At 29.6% G+C, this 13,044-nt stretch overlaps 1 protein-coding gene across 2 annotated transcripts in view; it reads right to left on the bottom strand.

The window, feature by feature from the left end:
* The window catches only part of LOC112692359 (Fanconi anemia group J protein homolog), a 47,232-nt gene that overhangs the window by 20,151 nt on the left and 14,037 nt on the right, over positions 1-13,044 (bottom strand). The gene's annotated exons all lie outside the window — the stretch shown is intronic.

Below are 13,044 nucleotides of genomic sequence, written 5' to 3'. Positions count from 1 at the left end.
ACACACACACACACACACACACACACACACACACACACACACACACATATATATATATATTTATTTATATAATTCCTCGTGCAGGCTTTAGCTTATTACGTTTTAAATCTGTCCTCGGGGTTTGTATTCAATCACAAGAAAGGGACACGATGGATACGCAATAAGAGCCAATTAAAACCGCCATTCTAGACTAGGACATTTTTTCATATTGACAATCCAAGTTGTAAGTGGTTTTTTTTTTTTTTATATATATACGATGCTTTTTTTCAATACAATACGAAAGGGAGCGCCCATGAATACACACTATACATATACCATGCTACACTCCAACAACTATTAGGCGACCAATAGAATGAGAGACGTATTAATTAACCCTATGGGGAGCCTCGAGGGCGAGGGAGAATTTAACAGGGGTGAGTCCTCGCTTGCACAAAGGAACCACTTCACAGACTGTATTTGACATTATATCAGAGGATATATATTTAAAAATAAGTAAATAGAATAACCCAATTATGAAAAATATATATTATGTTAAAAATGTTAACTGAAATGGATCTTTGTCATAGTTATTCTGCGCAGACAATCTGGAAAATAATTTATAGCCTTTTATTTGAAATAAAATGTTACAACTAAAATGAAATAGATGATATTATATAACATTGTTGCATGTATATATATATGTAATAGTATATAATATAAAACTTATAGCGCACAATACCGAAGTCAAAGTCAAAATTGAATTCAAGAACAAATATCTAAACATAAAAATGGTTCAATGCTTTATCGGTCCGGAAGGGTATTTTCTTCAACAAAGTAAATCGGAAAACGAACAAACAAAATTGATCCTTTTGTGTTTCAAATCACTAGCACAGACAAGTAAACTTAATAATAAAGCTCGCGACCGTTAAACTTTTATTGTCCTTTGTATTAAGTAATTCCTGGATTTGCAATATTTATACAATTTTGTTGGATTCAGGACTGAGCATACAATTTCTTGGAAATATGTTTTATTTATTTGACACTCATTTAGCGAATACTTCTAAAATACTTTTTTTAAATGAAGAGCAACTCATAATTATTTTAATCAATTACAACTGAATTTGGTTTAAAAATAGAATAAAGGATTGCATTTCTGAAATTGTTATTGTTTCAATGCAAAGTATAAAATATTGCCTTCAACTTTTACCTAACAATAATATACGCATAATTTTAAGTCATTTTAAGGAGGTATCATTTCTTTATTTTTAAAATAATACATTAGAGACAAATAAATTAAATATTATTTTATTAAAATTCGAATTTTTACTTATGGTGTTAGTTATTTCGCTTGTGAAAATTAGAAGAAATAATTTGGTTTTAAAGAAGCTCAAAGCTCAAATCTGTTGTTATTTTATTTAGATTCTTATATTAATATAACTACATAATAATAACTATAGGTATTATAAGTTAGTTAATCGTGTACTTGTAAATTTATATTTTAAATCATTTTTTAAGTAAATAAATACACATATGATATTCACTAAAAATAAACAACTAAAACTTGTTCAATTGTGAAATATTTACTGCATAATATTGTATTATACAAGTAATTAAGTAATTGTTCCGACACGTCCAAAATAAAAATGATATCAGAACTTAATCTTAATATTGTTTATTAAGGCGTAAATCAGTAGTAATTTGGGAATAATATTAATAGTCTTAAATACAAAATTATTTATGTACAATAACTGCCAACATATTATATACGTACACAAAATAACTACAAAAATCAATTTAAACTTAAATAATAATTAATCAAACCATTGGATTCTGTCAACTGATATATAGTAACTATAATACAGTAAATATTTGAATTCTTCTTTAATCAAGTATAATATAATGATTACTGATTAATAAATATTATATATTAATCATATTTGTTTCAGATATACGGTATTTATTATTTGGGTTTCGAAGACTCTTATTTAGTCTAGTTACGTCCCAGTATTTTTCAGGTAGTACACTAGTTGGGTCCCATAATTTTATAAAAACTACTCTAGTTGGGTCAATACAAAATAAAAATTCGTTTCTCATTTTTACAGACTCAGGACTATCGGTAACATATAAATTAGAACACAGTTATGTTTTTTTTTAAGTTTCTAATATATTGTATATAATTATTAATTGAAAATTAGAATATTGGTATATGGTAAATAAATAAATTAAATGACTAAAAATTTACACAATGGGTAAAAATGTAAATGATAGAACTTTTACAAACTCAAATCTATTAATTTTTTAATATTATCAAATGTATCAATACTTAAGTTACAGGTTTTATTGCCATAGTGGTCGGATCAAACTAATATATTATGATTTTTATAGTCGGACCGAACTCGTATGTTATTGTTTTTATAATCGCACCCAATTATGAATTAACGTGCGGTAAATGTTGCGTAATAAATTGATGGATGTATCGGAGTTGGGTCCCAGACTAGCTGAATAACCTGGCTTCGCCCATGTGCAGTTTTTTGTGTTACGTATTATATTTTATGTTTATCAGTTTTTATATTACAGTTTATTTTTAGAAGTTTTGTGCCTGAGTTGTCCATGTATTGTAACAACCAAAAATTGGCAAAATATTAGCGTATTTTAGTATTTCGAATGCAAATTGTAAAATTAAATTCTAATCGGAGAAATTTTAAAATAAAATGTAGCCTATTAAATTATAACTTACTCCATATTATATCGTACTTAACGTATAAACAATGTATCTTCAGCGGAAAAAGCTCGGATTCAAAAAAATCCTATCAAATATAATATTTAGGTCCTATATAACCCTCTTTCTGAAAATATGGCCAAGAAATTACATTTCTAATGTTAAACACCTTTTAACCTTTTTAAGGGTTTAATTTTGGGAAATACATTTTCGGGGCGTAAGTATATCATGAAACAAAACAACTAGCTAAATTTTATAATCATAACTTCAGCGGTCCCAGCTAGGTGTTTTTTTTCATATTTACCCATTTTACCCCCGGAAGGAGGTTAGGCAGGTACCAGAAGGTATTAAAAATCCTTTCATAGTGGGTGTCTACAACATGAAACGAAACTACTGTCCAAATTTCATACTTATAGCATCAGCAGTTCCAGCTAGGTAATTTTTTTCATTTTTACCCCTTTCAACCTCGATAAGGGTTGAATTTTAAAAAAATCCTTTCTTAGTGGGTGTCTACAACATGAAACAAAACTACTGTCAAAATCTCATACTCATAGCTTTAGCGGTTCCAGCTAGACGATGATGAATCACCCAGGACAAGTAATTTTATATACAGACAGATTATCTGGAACCCAACTCGGATACAACCGTCAATTTATTACGCAACGTTCATTGCACGTCAAGTCATCAATTCATTCTAAATGAAATACTATAATAGTTATTAATAGTAAATCTTTATATTTGTACAACTTTTCTAATATTGAAATGTTTTAAATTATCATAATGTAATGTCTAAGTAAAGATTATATTGTTATATAATATTACAATAATAAATGTAGTAAAACTATTCGACAGATTATGTAAACAGTACATTTAATAGTAATACTTGAAAATGCTTATGAACATGTACGTACAAAAGAAAAAATAGTTTTAAAATTCAAATCATACTTGATTATTATATAACTATACGCAAAGGTGTAAACAAGAGGGGTATTTTGGATGTCTGGAGACTCTCCATGAAATTATAAATTAGATAATTAGATAAATTAGAAATTAAATAGAAATTTTATTCTATGACTGTCGAAAACATTTTTTTAAATGAATAACGTTCAAATGCCGTCATACAGGTATTTTATTTATAAGGTTTATTAGAACACACTATAATACTAATATGGCAGTTGTATATAAATCATTGTGTTATAACTTATAAATGTACATAATGACTTTTATTCATATATTACATGGAATTAATTCTGAAATAATCATCAATTATTATGATGATAATGATAATTACAAATGTGTATTTTTTTTTTAACTTTTCCAACAAAATCGGCAATACATCCGCTTCCGGGAAATTCTACACGAGTATCTTATAGTTAATATTTTCGATTTACCGTTGTCAAAAGCTAGAGAGTATAATATTTTTTTTTTGTCTGTGCCTACGTATTATTATTACATCAGTTCAGTTGTTCGAATGTTATTATCGCCATCAAACAAATATAATGAGTAAACGTGCTAATAAAAGCTCTAATCTAAAATAGTAAAATATTTCCAGTGCGAAGCCGAGTAATTCAGCTCGTACAATAATAAATATTGCATGGTAATGCATTTTACAAATCATACACAAAGTAAATACACTTTATAATGTTGCACATTATACACGAATCCACTTAAATACATACAAGTTGATAAAATTGTTTGGTTTTTATAGATAATAAGATGCAAAGCTAATAATTTAATCTACAATCTCATAAAAATTGATAGGCAGATCAAGGCAACCACACAACGACGGTCTATGTATCAAATTGTTTATGGAAATCGTTGTTCAAAGTTATTGAAGAAAATAAGAAACGAGCTGCATGGCTAAACTATATTACCATACGTACGCCCAGTGGGGTACATTAAATCTTACTTTGAGGGGGCACGTCGTCAAGGGGGGCCTAGCCCCCAAAGAAAAATCAGTGGCCCCGAACTGGTCCACTTGATTTTGATTTTAAATATTATGGTGTTTAGTTGTTCCAGACCGGTTAAATCCTGAATGTATATTCCATATGAGCGATTGTAAACTCCGCTAGAATATCAGTTAAGATAAAAGTATAATAAAAGGTCTAGTGTAAACTCCGCCAGTTTTTTTTTTTCTTACCTGTATTGGGTATATGTTAACTCCTCAAGTTTTTTTTTTGTTTACCTGCTCAGTGCTCAGATTGCCACGTGACTTCTCACATTAAATACGTTGACATCTATTGCGATGATATATGTCGAAATTGATAACATTATTGTCATGGTTCGATTCATTTCAAGGTGGATATATATCCACATTGATTCATTTATTAATAATTTTATCTTTATATTATCTGAAATTAATATTTCCAATGATGATATCGGCAGTAAATAAGTTATACGTAAAATATACTTTGACGAACATAATCATTCGTAGTCTGAGTATCTCCGTGTATATTTTATATTGAACGAAATATGTCGCAACAAAGTAATAATATAAAATTAATTACTGGTCAACGAGGTAATTTATTGGTTTTATTTAAGAACTACAAATATAACCAAAATATAAAATATGCATCTAGTGAAATAAAATGGAGGTATGGTTTAATATATATAATATATAATAATAATATTCACTTATTACTTTTAATAATATATCATATTCATTTTATACTACTACTACTCAATTTTCTTCACTGGCGGAGTTTGCATGAATCCAATTTTACTTGTTTTATTTTTCTAGCAGAGTTTACATGCTCCCATTCCATATAATTAACAATCGTATAACAAAAATTAAATTCTGAGATTCTATCTTATAAATATTCGTCACTTGAAAATTTGAGATAAGACAATAGTACGTGTGTAGATTGAAAACTAGGAATTCCAAATACGGATATCGAACACACATTTGATAAACACAACTACAGAAAGGGACCAAAAAATGTTGGCCCCTTATAGAAATATATCTGGTTACTTTTCTGGGGGGGGGGGGGGGGTTAACAAAATTACACAGATAAATAACTGATATAAAAAAAAATTATGTTTTACAACTTTTTTTTACCAATAGATATACAGTAAATGAGTAGCTATTGGAATAGAAAAACAGCGTAGTTAACACATCTTTTCAAACACCTATCAATATAATTGTTTAATTATTATAATATTTGTACAGTGGTATATTTTAAGTCCAAAGCGTAATAATGAAACTACGAATATATTACACATCTTCAATAATAAACCAATTTTCTTTTTTTTTTTTGCCCTGGAGGGGGGAGAGTTAAAACCTTCACCAGTATGTACTCCGCCACTGCGTACGCCAATAAAATATGTAAAACGCAGGGACGAAAACCCTCTCCTGTTCGGTTGCAACAATACATTTAGTACAGCTACGAATAACTTACATTATTACACGCACGTACTATATATATACATGTACGCGCATGCACACACGTACAATATATGTACATGAATATGTAAAGGCAAAGATTTCAATACCCGGACGGGCATCACCCTCGAAATTAATACTCCGTCTACTTAAAAGCTTCCGCGTGTGGTTATGATGCGCGCGCGCCAACGTATATCTGGCACCACGCGCGGAGCCGTGTCGGGCTCGGACAGGAATCCTTATCGAATTAACGTATCCCCCACGAGAGAGCTAGATAATATTACACGCGTGCACACGCACACGCATATATATATATATATATATATGTTTAATATACATTGTTTAACAAACGCCAAACCAAGTCGCACGTATAGAACTTTCCCTAGGGACCATGAGCATATAAATATGTGTATAAAGGATATTATAATACTCGTATAATGGTAATATAGTATATATAAATATATATAGGAGAAGGTGGGATAGCAGAGAGAGAGAGAGAAAGAAGTTATCGATGACTAGGCAGAGAGCATTTGCATTGGATTGGTTGTACGACCACGAGTCCATTCAGAGGGCAGGGGAAAGCCGAGCAGGAGAGAAAGACCTATTAGTCCAAGAGAGGACAATATTATATTATGCACACTCGCAGGAATAGAGGGGGACGTGTGCGGTGGTGCGTGTGGCCGACGACGACTAACTATATGACGACAACGCGAACCCTTCGCTTCTCCTTTGCTGCTGCTGCAATGGCTGCATGGAAACCCATGGGACAGAGTCCTTTGATCGCGTCGCATTCAACCCTCCTCTCGCCGTCATCACATCCCTTGTAAATACGCGTACGGTATATATATATTGAAATATATACTGTACAACAGCGGCTCTCCTCTCGTCGAACCTTCCGCCCACGAGACCGATGTCGACGCCGCCACTTGAAAAGCCATCCCGCTGTGCAGGGCACTCAGTGGTGTGCGTGCGTACATGCGTACGTGTGCGTGAGATTTATACATACATCAGTGAAGTAATAAAGGGAGTTTACGCAATACGTATAACGTTGTATATACCTATGTACGAGTTTTCGCATACGTACGTATTAATATATTCGTATATACCATATACATATACACTCGTTTAGACCCCACTATCAATGGTACATGAGTGCGTATGTATGAATACATGCGCGGAAGTAACGTGAAAATAATTGCAAATTCTCTGTACGTACGGACCACTGTGACCAGATATTTACGTGTACGTGATCGTATTCTAGGTTCGCGAGTTTTCGTGCATACATACGTATATTACGTACATGGAATAGAATATACCCCACATGGTTTCCAGCGCTGTAACACTCAAAACCTTTCTCCATCCCCGTTTTTTATTTCAATTTCTCTATCCGGCATGTATGGAAGATCAGCACGCGACATTTTTTTCTTTTTTTTTCATCGCTCCAACTAGTAGAGTACGTACAATACGCATATATTATGGCGGTGTAATTATATATTATATGCACCGCGTGTTGTACACATGCATGCCACGAATTATTGTGAAATACGAGAACCTTGTGCAGGGTACTGCTGAACGCCCGACTTCATGGTCTTAATAAAAAAAAAATATATATATATAATAATCACTAAAGAACGTCGGCTTTTTACTTTGCAAATACGTTCAAGTCGAATACATCGCACGCATAATAACCCTTAACCCATAACCCTTGCGGGTGCATAAAATCGCCGCTAACGAATAGTAAAACATTAAATTTTCCATTAATTAGTTGTATTACAATTTATGGATGATAGCGATAAAAATGAGTGCTTTGTCATCCGCACCGAACAAGATCATCGCTCATGATTCTCAATAATTTTATTCTTATTTATTTACTAACTTAAATCGTTGACAATTTGAAACACGTACTGCAGTTAAAATGTAATTAGAACATCATAAATTATTATTTACTGAAAGTTATAGAATGGTTTCAAATATATTTTTTTTAAAATGCATTTTTTGCTAAACGATTGATAACTGAAGTTTAGTGCGTAAAAAAAATAATTAAAAATATACGCTATAACAACAATAATAATATAAAATCATTATTTCTATGTAAATATAGTCGTGTACAAATGTTTGTATTAACTGTATACCCTTTATTTCAATTTATTTAGCTTTTTCAATAAATTAAGAGAATAATATAAAGTAGCAAACAAAAATCAAAACATAAAATCATTATAAAACTTTTATTTTATATTGCTTTACACGACTTGTAGATATTTTTCAGCTTCCATAGTCTTTCGACAGTTTCTGTATTTTGAGTATTATATTTGACTTTATATTTCTAAATTTATTTTCTGATCATAAAACTTATAACCTTTCATAATAAATCAATATGTTAATATCAGAAAAAATTAAGTTATAAGTAAGCTAAACATTGATATTGAAGTTATAAGCCTATAATGATATAACGTCATACGTAACATATACATATATATATTATTATTTAACAATATATATTAACAATACCGTAAGATTCATAAAGTATAATAAATATGTATAAGGTATAATTAATGTGGGTTTTATATAACCTGATTGAAAATATTGAAATATTAAATATGAATACATATTTATAAATATTTATAATTTATTTATTGCAGTTAATTCAAGATTTAAAATAAACTGCATATACTAAAATAACAGTGTTAACGAAAAATTATTAAGTATTACGAGTAATAGTTTAAAATTAAATTTTTAAAAATATTTACAGATAGTTAAAAGATAAGAAAATACTATGATGCTTGTTTTTCAGAAATGTTTCATAACATTTAAAACATATATTTATTTATAATAATTAAAATACTTGTAGATTACTTTATTTTTATAAAGCAATGCCAAATTTTTATTTTTAGCCGATAAGCAATAATTTACTTTTTCAATGGTTATAATAACTAAAAGATCTCATAAAAAAAATAGAAAAGAGTTATTTAATTGACTAAATAGACCGACAACGCTATTCTTAAAACTGAACTTTTAATTATTATGACTGGTAATAAATGTTTGTTTAATATAAGATAAATGTGTTATAATTTTTTCAGTCAAATAATATTATTTTAGATTTAAAATTCAAATTGATTGTTAAATGTTTTTGTTTGAAAACTCATATAGAATATACAAGACAAATATAAATTTGAATTATATTTAAATTATTAAAATAGAAGGAGAGTTAAATAGTGATAAAAATCAAAAAATAAACAATTTAATTAAACATTCTCTATAGATATCGTAATCCAGTAGGATTACTTTTAAAAGGTTGCAAATTATCTCACATACTACAATACTTGTAAACTAAATTCTCCTATGACGCTAAATGAGTAAATTATATATTTTTTTCATTCAGATAATTTAAATTGCTTTTTTATTTTCTTTTTTTACTAAGTTAACAATTAAATTAATTCAAACATTAATCTCATCAATTATATTTAAAATTAAGTTCGCAAATGACATTAACTTAGCTTAAGTTAATAAGGTAAGACAGTTTAAAAAATTTTTTTTTTCTTTAATATTAATCAAGACATTAATATTTAATTCTCTGTAGTAAAAGATTTTCATTTTATTTTTGATAGTTTTTTACATTCAATGAACTGGTAATCGAATATGAAACTAGACCAACTATTTTTCTGGTTATAAAAATTAAAAACTTACTAATTTGGTAGCATTAATATATATATATATATATATACTAGCTGTCCCGACACGACGTTGCCCGCGTATTAGTTGGTTTTTTGGCATTTTCGTAGGCCATGTATTAGTGTTATTATGTATGAGAAAATTTAAAAGTAATAGGTAAAGTATCTAAATGTTGAAATTAAGTACAAACCAACATATATATTTTCTGAATTTACGTCGTACCGAACTTCGCATTTTATACCTTTGAACATTTCTCGAAAATTCTATAACTTTCTTCATTACAACAATTGCAATGCAAAAAATAATATTGAGATAAAAACTATCCTATATATTTATTACAATAATTGCAATGCAAAAAATAATATTGAGTAAAAACCATAAGTTAGGTTAGTAATTCTCGGAACAATTCATATCTACACGCCGCCGACGATAAAACACACACAATAGAAAAAAGGTCAGATTACAGGTAGCTATATAGATACTGTCGCGGTCGGTCACGGGAAAACCCGAAATACACCATGCAATCATACACATTTATTAAAAAGTTAATTAAAATATTTAAAATATTAAAAAATTTGAAAAAAAACTATCCTATATTTTAAGTTGGACCAAATTACACACGGTGTAAAAAATTTCATCAAAATCGGTCCAGTAGTTTCGGAGATTATCGCGAACATTTTGACACGAAATTTTTATATATACAGATATATTAATTTAAATTAACTCAGAAAAGAATGGGTTCAGTTGAAATAATTTATTATAAAAATGTACTAATTAGTAAAAATATTTTTGCATCATAATTTACTATCAGAGATATTATTTTACATTTTATGTTACTTTATCAATGCAATACAAATATTATTTTGATATAATAAGTATTAGACTTTTATTCCTAAGAATATAACTATATTTAATTAACGCACATTATGGTACAAATTATGAATTATGAGTAATTCACAATCTATGACTTACGTTCCTTTTAAGTAAGTACCGTTAGTTCTTGAAATCTAAATGAATATACATTATTATAGACCTGATTATTTATTTAAATATTAGTATAATTCTACAATTGAAAATGTACAACATTGATATTATTTATGAATAAAATTTGATATCAGAGATTTAAATGATAATTTAATAATCGAAAAATATAGTGCTTTAAAGAAATTATATTATATGTATAATTATATTAATAGGTCAAAAAATTATTTCCTCTAGATTCAGGTAAATATTCGTCCAAGGAAATGCTAAAATAATTATAATAATTATTTGAAACTCGAATTAATGAAGAATTAGTGTAATATGGTGATTTATTATTCTTTCCACCCATTTCTGTCAATATACTTTATACAGTAATACATTTAAATTAAAAGAAGCAAACATTTGATACGGAAGTGGTTAATCGCATTTTTTAAGTAATGTTTTAATTCATACTGTTATTATAAAATAATTACTATATAATAAGAATCTTAATAATTTAAACAAGACTACTCTTAATGGTTACAAGTATTTATATATTATAAATATTTTAATAAACATCTCCAGAATGCTTTAATTTTAATAAACTGCCGTGTGCCGTAAGTGTTAAAACAGACTATTTTAATAAAAAATAGTGATAATGTTGCACTTAAAATATACATAATTTTAAATTTTAATATTTTTTGCAAACAATTTATTTTAAGTATTAAATATAAATTTATCTCTCCAGTATTTGAAAAACTGAACAAAATTGATTAATTTAGGCATACCTACATTTTTTATAGACATTTTAAGTAATTTTATTTTTAAGGCTAGAAATTTGAATACATTTTTTGAATATATATACTCATTATAATATGTACAGTAAAAAAAATAATTATAGGAAACAGTTAATATGTGACATTAAATTTTGTTTTTTAACCAATGACAAGACATTTTCCGATATAAAATAATAATCCAATTATAATATGTTATTAGGCTAATATCTAACTATCAAAACAAAATGTTATACAAAGTTTTAATAAAAAAAATAATAATTATGGTATTATAAGTATTATTATTATATTAAATGTGTAAATAACATGTACGTTTTTAATCATCAAATTATTTTAATATTTTATAACTACCACTAAAACGTTCAATAAGTAAAATATGATTTGAAATTGAAGTAAGTAAACATAAATATCTGTTATAAACATTTTATTTATTTAAATAATTTAATACGGGTATAAGCTACAAAACATTACTATCGTAATATTCTACAACTAAGTATCTAGGTTATCATATACTGTACAAAAATATAATACATAATATAAGTATCTCACGCCATGTAAATATATATAAATTATAAAATTCATAACTCATATATCAATAACATGTATTGTATCATAGTATATTAAATATGTTTAATGTGTACTTAAATATATATATATTTAATCTATGGTTAAAGTTAGTATAAACCACAAATATATAAATTAACTGTTCATATCCATATATATACTGATTCCATATCGAACGCGAAAAAATCCATATTTTTACATCCAAAACCTTCTAACCCAACCACGCACCCATAACATTTTCACAACGACGCCTGGGCATGAATAAAACCCCCAGCACTAGGGTACTGAAAATGATGCGATTTCAACCGCCATCTCCGGGGTCCGGGTACATTGTACAGGTACGCGCAACGTCACCGCTATCGGCGTGGAATAATAAAAAAAAAAACCAAATAGAAAAATCTAACTACACCTCCCGTGCAGAAGAATAAACCGATTCGACGGTGGCTGGAACTCGCGGGAAACCCTACGCACACGTGAACCACACCCCAATGCGTGCCCCGACGACGTTACGGCACGCAGGTGCTGAGATACGGCTAATACACGATGGAAAACAATCGTCCGTTATTAGGCGTATACGAGTACAATACGCAAGCCATTGCCGGTGAACCGCGTATTGACAAACCGGACGTATCACCCGGAGAGCAGTAACATCTCTGGTACGCGCACACACGGGGTGCACCCTCAACTCGACCCCATCCCTTCGCCGGCTGTGCCGCCGCCAATCCCGGACACACGAACTACCCTAGCGCGATCGAACAGCCGTGCACGTACGTGTGTATACGCCGCGTACATTGTACCTACCACGGTGGCGGCGGCGGCGGCGGAGTGGTTGAAAATTCGTCGCCCCACGTGGCGTTGACAGCGACGGCGACGGCGGCGGCAGCGGATCGATCACAAACCCGCGGCGGGTGCGCGCGGCTGCTTTTGTCGTCCGCCATGATTGCGCCTACCGCCCCGTCCGCCGGCGAGTCCATTTT

Source organism: Sipha flava, unplaced genomic scaffold (assembly GCF_003268045.1).
Source record: "Sipha flava isolate LNK unplaced genomic scaffold, YSA_version1 73_pilon_pilon, whole genome shotgun sequence".
Taxonomy (NCBI): Eukaryota; Metazoa; Arthropoda; class Insecta; order Hemiptera; family Aphididae; genus Sipha; species Sipha flava.
Note: the sequence above shows the minus strand (reverse complement) of the source record. Positions and strands in the feature narration are given on the sequence as shown.